The sequence below is a fragment of the Gracilinanus agilis genome, chromosome 3 (assembly GCF_016433145.1).
Source record: "Gracilinanus agilis isolate LMUSP501 chromosome 3, AgileGrace, whole genome shotgun sequence".
NCBI classification, from domain to species: Eukaryota; Metazoa; Chordata; class Mammalia; order Didelphimorphia; family Didelphidae; genus Gracilinanus; species Gracilinanus agilis.
Window position 1 is genome coordinate 339,751,401 of NC_058132.1, and position 8,030 is coordinate 339,759,430.

An 8,030-nucleotide genomic window follows, 5' to 3' on the forward strand; every position below is an offset into this window, starting at 1 on the left:
AGAGAGAGAGAGAGAGAGAGAGAGAGAAAGAGAGAGAGAGAAAGAGAGAGAGAGAGAGAGAGAGAGAGAGAGAGAGAGAGAGAGAGAGAGAGAGAGAGAGTTAGTAAGTAATGGAACAGGAATGTGATTAGAAAATTTTAAAACCTGAGAGCAGCCAGGAACTTCCTGAATGGCTAAGAATGAGTTTGTAATTATATTTGGGCATTTTCTTCTGTTGCTTCCATTGGACCTTGAGAACCGTTTTAATACTCAGACATTCTGTACCATCATAATACACTCCAGATAACAGAAGTGCATTTTCTAGGATCTATTCCTAAGATCAGTATATAGGAATGTCAAGTACACTGCAGGGAAAAGCCAAGGACACCCAGAAAGCTACATTAGGTGTGATAGAGACAGAGACACACGTTGTCTCATAGGGTACCATGCTATTTATTGGGGTATGGAAACAAAGAACATGATCTACAGTGTGCAAACTGGGTGAGCTCATTGCTGGACCTCTTGAAATGCTGCTCCTCTTCACAGTCATCTCTAGATTTTCAGTGATGAGGCAACTTTTTTCAAATAGGAAGAGGGACTGAAGGCCCTTACCTTATTGCCCTTAATGCTATCTATCTTTTATGATGATTTTTGGTGTTGTTGTTCATTCCTTTCGGTCATGTCTGGACTCTTGGTGGTCCCATATGAGATCTTCTTGGCAAAGATACTGGAATGGTTAAAAAAGATAATGGATGGGCTAAACTAGGTTGAGAGTAACCACTAAACCTGAGGAAGAAGCAGATGATCCCAGGCCATTGCCAATCTTCCTGACTTTTGTCTTAACAACAATGGACTTCACAGACTCCAAGACATCACCCAGCAATGTTGTTGGTCCTCTTTGATAACAAAGGATGAACAACAACTTTATTGCCACTAACAGCCATCTTTAGTTAGCTCTTTTGTGATGCAGACCCCAAATAGATATCTAGAGAAGCTCTTAGGTATTTTAAGTTATTTTGAATTGTTATTTTCTCTGCTGCTCTGATGTTCTCAGTTCAATCACTAACATAATTATGGTTTTAACTTCTATCAATCTCTTACATCACTATCTTGGGTTCCCTCTACATCATCTCAGGGAATCCAGTTAGCAAAACTGCAAAGGAGCTGGTTGTAACTAGGACAAGGATACTATTTCAACCTTTATAATCCCCCTAGTTGTTATGCAAATCAAATTTAGAGCAAGATAGAAAAGGGCTTGGTGAAGTCGATGAAGCTAGAGATCTTTGCCCTACTTTTTCTCCAGCCTCACAAACAAAATTACTTTATCCACACTATACTTGAACTCAGAAATCTTTCAGTGACCAAGGGCTTGGCATTTTAAGGCAAGGAGCTACCCAGGAAAGAAGGAGTCTTCTAACAATGCAAATCAATGCAGAGGTCAGTTCAAGTTAGAAGAGGGCAAAAAGGAAAGCCACCAAGCTAAGAGCAAGAGTCACCTCAGTCAGTTCTGAGATCAATTCCCAGGCAGCTAGTATGATAATCCAAGCATCTTGCCTCTCTCAATACATTGAAAGACACTCATTAGAGGTAGGGACAAGATTAACAGCAAACATGCAGGTAAAGAACAGGGGAAAATATCAGCTGCAGATTTACAGCTTGGAAAGGTCTGACCTTTCATCTGTCTCTTCATCTGACCCTTAGTCTCTTCTGAAATCATTTTCTACATCCTTAAAATAAGAGAACTGACCAGAGAGATCAATTAGAGCTGTATTGGTGAACCTATGGCATTCATGCTGGAGGGGGCTGCTCCCCTCCCCCTCTCCACTGTGCCTGAGGACATTTCTCACATCACTTGCCCCTCTCTCTGCCCAGCAGCCCAATGGGAGCACTTCCTCCCTCCCCTGTCTGGGGTAAAGGGGCAGCTCACAAGAAACATGAGGGTTGCAGTTTAGGCACTTGGTCTCAAAAAGGTTCACCACCACTGGACTAGAAGGGAAAATATGGTGAATGATAAACTAGCAGTGAAAGTATAAGCAATTTCTTTGTGGTTCACTCACAGGTACTCCTTGTTATGAGAAAAACACTTTGCAACACATAAATTAAGATATGACAATGATGATCAATCATAATTATAAAAATCTTGATCATTCTTTTAAACAATGCCAAACTATACTGAACACCAAGACTGGATACCAGTAATTGACTTAGAGGTACTAAGTTTGCATTCTGAGACCTTTAAACATTGTAATAAAGGGTGTTTTTTCTCCCTTCAACAAGACTGGCTAGGGATTATCTAAGCTTAGATCCATGATAAAGGAGGATGGTGTAGGGGAGGAATAATTGGGAAAAGTCTTGGTCTCAAGGTTAAGTCCTAAAGCTATGTTGGAAGAAGGAAAGGGACCTCCCAAAGTTGCCAATGAGGGATGCTGGGAGGCATAAAAGACCCCATACATGGCTGGTCTTGCTCATGCTTTGGATAGAAGTCAGTTCACTAAGATAAGGAGTAATGTGGTAGCACAAAAACCATTCAAATAGAAGTCATAACACCTGATTTCAAATCTTGATTCTTTGATTTCATGGGATCATAGATATAAAGCTAAAAGTGACCCTGATATGGGCTGGAATGTGCCATAAATCCTACCAAGTAGCTGAACACAATCAAGCAAACATGGAAACAATAACTAGTTAATTAGTTATTAGTTATTAGAAAGGGTCACCTTTCAGAGAAGACATATGGGTTGCTTAGATTTATAATTATGAGAAAACTCCTCTCATACACAACTTAGATCTTTGGATAGAGGTCCCTGCGGTTTCCCACTCACACTGGACTAGGTTCAAACAATGCTCACTGCCTTCCTTAGAGTCTGCACAGAAGAGAGCAAAATTTGACCAAAAGTTGCCCTGAGGTGTTTTAACATATCATTAGCATGCCATTTATATTGTGGTTTGCTCCCCTCCAAGTAGACAAAGAGTGAATCATGGGTAAAGTCACACAGACCAAAGTGGACCAAAGGTAAAGTGGCATCACATCCTTGGAAATAGCAGGGCAACAACCACCCAAACAAATGACCCCTTCCTTAGTAACTAATTAAGATAAAAAGCATTCCTAAAACCCTTACCCACCTTAATTACCTGTTTACCTTATGTCCTCACCTCACCTTCCTTCCTTCCTTCTTTTTTCTCTTACTAGCTACTTTATCACTATATTATCTTGTAATAACGCTTGTTCCCTTGCCATGGAGTCAGTCTGAGATGTCAATCAACTCTTGGATGAAATCCTAATAGCCTTGCCCACATCCACCTTAAAGGTCATTTTATCCACCCTCTGCATTTTACAAACTTTTACTGCCTCAGTAATAGTATCAATAGTCACTGAGAGGCCATTGAAGCTAGTGTCACTCACAGATGAATAAAATAAGACCCAGAAAGGAACAGTAAATCTTCTAATATTATAGTTTCAATGAGGGATAGACCTTAATACTCTTACTCCAAATCCAGAGATCTTTCCACTATACCGAAAACACTAACGTTAGAATCTTGGGCAGGTCATTTAGCTTTCTTAAGTCTCAGTTTCTTCATCTTTGAAATGGACATCATAATACCTTTCTTGCCTACCTCACAGGATTGGGTTTTTTTTTTTTAGAATAAAACAAATTAATGTCCAAGGGCCCTAGATTTAGAGCTAGAAGAGACTTTAGAATCCATCTAGTCTGCTGTCCTCATTTTCAGATGAGGAAATTGAGGCCCAGAGAGATTAAGTGATTTACCCAAGGTCAGACAGGTAACATAAGTAGAAGCAGTAGGATTTGAAACCAGGTCCTCTGATTCCAAAGCCAGGGCTCTTTCCACATGTATAAAAACACTTCCAAATATGTTAAAAAATGTGCAAATGTAAGCAATTGTTATTGAGGGAGAATCTTAACTTTCTTCACATATTACTTTGCCACACCAGGCAGAGAAAGTCATAGGTAGAATGGAGTTTGGAGTGGGGATTAGATGGAACAGAACTTTAGAAGAATTAAATGACAGCTGTCTTTTTGTCTAGGCGGGAAAGACACAGGTTTTAACACTGTTATTTCCATCTCTAAACCTTCTAGCCCCATTCTTCTTGCCATGTGGATCTCTTACTATTTATTGTCTTCTGGATGTCCAAAGGCTATGTAGTGTATTAGAAAAAGCACTTTAAGGAGCCAGGGGAGCTGAGTTCTAAAGACGGCTGTGACACTGCTTAGTTCTATAACCTCAGGACTCTGTTTCGTTATCTGTCAAATTAAGGGATTGGACTAGATTGTTCTCTATACTCCCTTCGAGCTCTGATACTAGGTCTTACTCAAGTTTGCATTTCCCTAAAGTGTTCCATTTTCCAAATTTGCCTGTTGTTCCCTGATCTCCCAATGCCATCACCTTCTAGGGTCCCATTCTCTTAGTCATAGAAGTCAAAAAAGCACTTTGATTAAACTGCAAGAAAGTCTCAGGATTCATAGATGTGTAATTCAGTTTCACTTATCCCTGGTTATTAGCTTCTCTCCCCACTTAGAGGTGAACACTATAACTGAACTTTTATATTATTGAACATTCACTATAGTTCTGTATATGGCATAATAGCATTGCTTTTTTTTAAGTACTGATGTTCTTTAATAGAGATAATTTGTCCGTTGTAGAACATAACTCAAAATTCATCCACCCTTCTTCCACCAAATCAATTAATCAGCTACTTGCCAGTGGATTTATCATTACTTTTTATTATCATACAACATCTCATAAGATGCAATGAACGGTCAAATAACCCCATTTGAACACATTTATGGCTAAATGTGCTGTACCCAGTGATTTTACACATCAGAATAGGGACAATAAGCTATTACATTCCTTTTCATAGTTTACAAAAATTGTAGCTGATTTGTGCCCCATTGTTGCATGAGTACCCCAGCTCTTTGTCCTTTCCGCTTTAGCTTTCTGCTTTAACAACTTCCATTATTTAAAAAAATAAAAATAAAAAAGGTCCCTGTACTCCAAATGACTGATGGATCTAATACATCAACTCTATGCGTCCTCCCTTCATCAATGTAGATCGTATCCCATATGTTGATGTTAAAATATGGATCTTTGTTTCAGGGAGAACCTTGGGGTCATTTAAATAACTACAGAGTTTCCCAAAAGCTATCTGTACTTTCCCCTCTTCCTTGTCAATTCTGGACCCAGTCCATTGTCCATGTCCAGTGTTCTCTAAAGATATATGACTTGGGACAACTTGATGGCTCAGTTTAGAGAGTCAGCCCTGAAGTCAGGAGGACCTGGGTTCAAATCTGGCCTCGGGCACTTTCTAGCTATGTGACCCCAGGCAAGTCACTTAACCGCACTTGCCTGTCTCTTACAGCTCTTCTGCCTTGGAACTGCTACTTAGTGTCAATCCTAAAACAAAAGATGAGGGATAGGGAAAAAAGAAGATATATGACCTGAAGCACCAGCTCTATGGGTTATCCATCTATTTGCATATCATAGTCTAAGCAATAGGTGTTTTTCATGCACTTGGATTTTCCTATTTGGACAGTTAATTCCCCTGAAAGATTATTGATCTGATTTAGGAGGTAATGTGATGTTCTGTTGTTTGATGCAACCAGCAAGATGACATCTGTAAAAAGGAACATCTAGGAGAGCCCACTATCTGTAAGAAATCCCTCTTCCATTTGGACACTACCTTGGACATCTTCCATGACAGTGGCAAACAATACTAATACTGGCGAGTGGCACATCTCTCTGTTTTATGTCTCAGCTGATATTCATAATCAGAAAGTGATCAATCACAATTTTCTCCATTGTTAGATGTTTCCAGGACCCTCCTATGATTTTTGACATATGCATAGGAGAAACTCCACTGGAGGAAAATCCTTAAGGAAGCCTTTTGTTCTGCTGAAAAAGAAAATGCTTTTCTGTAGGCATCAATAAACAGTAAACCCAGTGGGATCTTTTATTCTCTACACCTTTCAACCATGAGACTGCAAAGATGTGGTTTACAGTGAACTATTCTTTGTGGAAATCTGCTCTTATTATACCTTCATCAAGGAATCCCTCGATGCCAGCAACCAGCACCACATATGACCCTAGAAGGAAGGATGTGAGAAGAATGTAATACACAGCTAGTGTTTAATTGATTCCTGGAACCCTTGCTAGCATTGCATGAGGTATTGATGTCCCCTCCTGGCAAGGTGTCCTTCTTTTACAGGGAATGTGGTGATTATCTGGGGATGGGAAAAAGAATGGAACAGCGCTCTCTCATCAGGACCATCATCAGGATTACTGTGCCCTACTGCATTTGCTAAGGGGGCTAGCCTTCTACCCCATTTCCTTGGCCCACATGATTTCTACAATAAATATGCTTCATTTAAATGTTGCTAAAAGCTTTGATTTGCTTACAGGAGGAAAATTTAACTTAGAGCTAGAAATAGAACTAGAAACAAGCCAGATTCTGATTTTTCCCAGGGAAATTCTGAGTGAGAATAAAGTCAAGGAGAATATTCATTTTTGATAAGCCTCCAAGATATGTATTTGAATGCAAGAAAGTCCAGAGCTTCTTAGACCACAAGTTATAACAAATATACATTTTACTAAGAAGATTGAAGCCATTTCATAGGTGATCAATCAACTTTTCTCTTCCACTACAGATAACTCAGCAGCATCCTCCATTCATCCCCCTTTTCTCTTTCCTTAGAGGAAGATCTCCTCTATGCCTTACTAAGGTTCATCCTCCTACTTATCCTTGATCGCATACCCTCCTTCCTCCTTCACAATTTTGTTCTGGTAATCACCCCCCTCTTTAATTTTTTTTATCTCTACTGGATCTTTGCCATATTGTCCACAAGCAAGCTTAGTCTCTCTAATGTGAAAAAAACCTTCCCTTGAGCATTCTACCCCATCCAGTCTCTGTTACGTTTTCTTCTCTTCAATGCCAAACTTCTTCAAGAGGTCTGTATCAGTGCCTCTGTTTCCTTACCACCCACTCTCTAAGAGGGTCCTGTAGATCCCCTTTTTAAGCTGATGGTTACAGAGAGGAATAGATTCTTCTTTGGGGACATGAAGTCCTACTCTGTCAGATTCCAGCAGATGCCAAGAAGTCTTTGGCCATCCTTAATTTTGTCATCTTCAGAATGAAGAATGGAATCCAGTCCATCAATGAAGGCAACACATAGGGCAGGTTGATGGGCATAGTTGAAGAGATCACAGGAAATAATAAACACTGACATTTCTATAGAACTATAAATTTAGCAAAATGTTTTGCCTTGATCCTCACAATAAATAATGTTAAAGGTCTTATAATCCTCATTTTACAGATTAGGAAATTGAGGTCCAAAAGGGCTACCATAGCTACACAGATAGGAAGTAGCAAAGGCAGGACTTGAACCTGGATTTTCATTACTCCAAGTCCAGCATTCTTTCCACTGTATCACACTGTTTATCTGGATATTGGAAATTGGCTCAGATTCTTCACATGCTGAGGAGTTAGGGCCCTTGATAGAAATGAAACTTGCTTGGCACTCATTGGTGATAACATTTTCCCATAGCTAAGAAGTCTATAGAACAATATTCTTGAGAAGTGTAAATCCTGCATTACAGAAGGCTTATACCAAACTCAAGGCCTTTGGCTAGGGACTCTACAAAGTGCTGTACTAACTCCTGGAGCTCATATTTGATACCCTCAAGCTCAACAATAATTTTCCCTCAACTTGTGGTACCACTACAATAATCTCCCCAAAGTGTCAAGTTCTTTGAGCAGAATCAGAGTCTGCTTTGACATCATCCATGGTGTCCAGCCTCACCAACTACTAAAACTATTGTCTCAAAGACCCTCAATGACCACCTAATTTCCAAATCCAGTGACTTTTTTAGTTCTTGACCCTTATGAAGCATTTAACACTCCAGAGCAATGAGAAAAGAACCAAATTTGAATTTAGAGGGCTGAAATTGAAATTCTGGTTCCAGTGCTTTCTATCTATATGATCTTGGGCACTTAAACTTCTCAAGGACTCAGTTTCTAAATTTGTAAAATGAGGGAA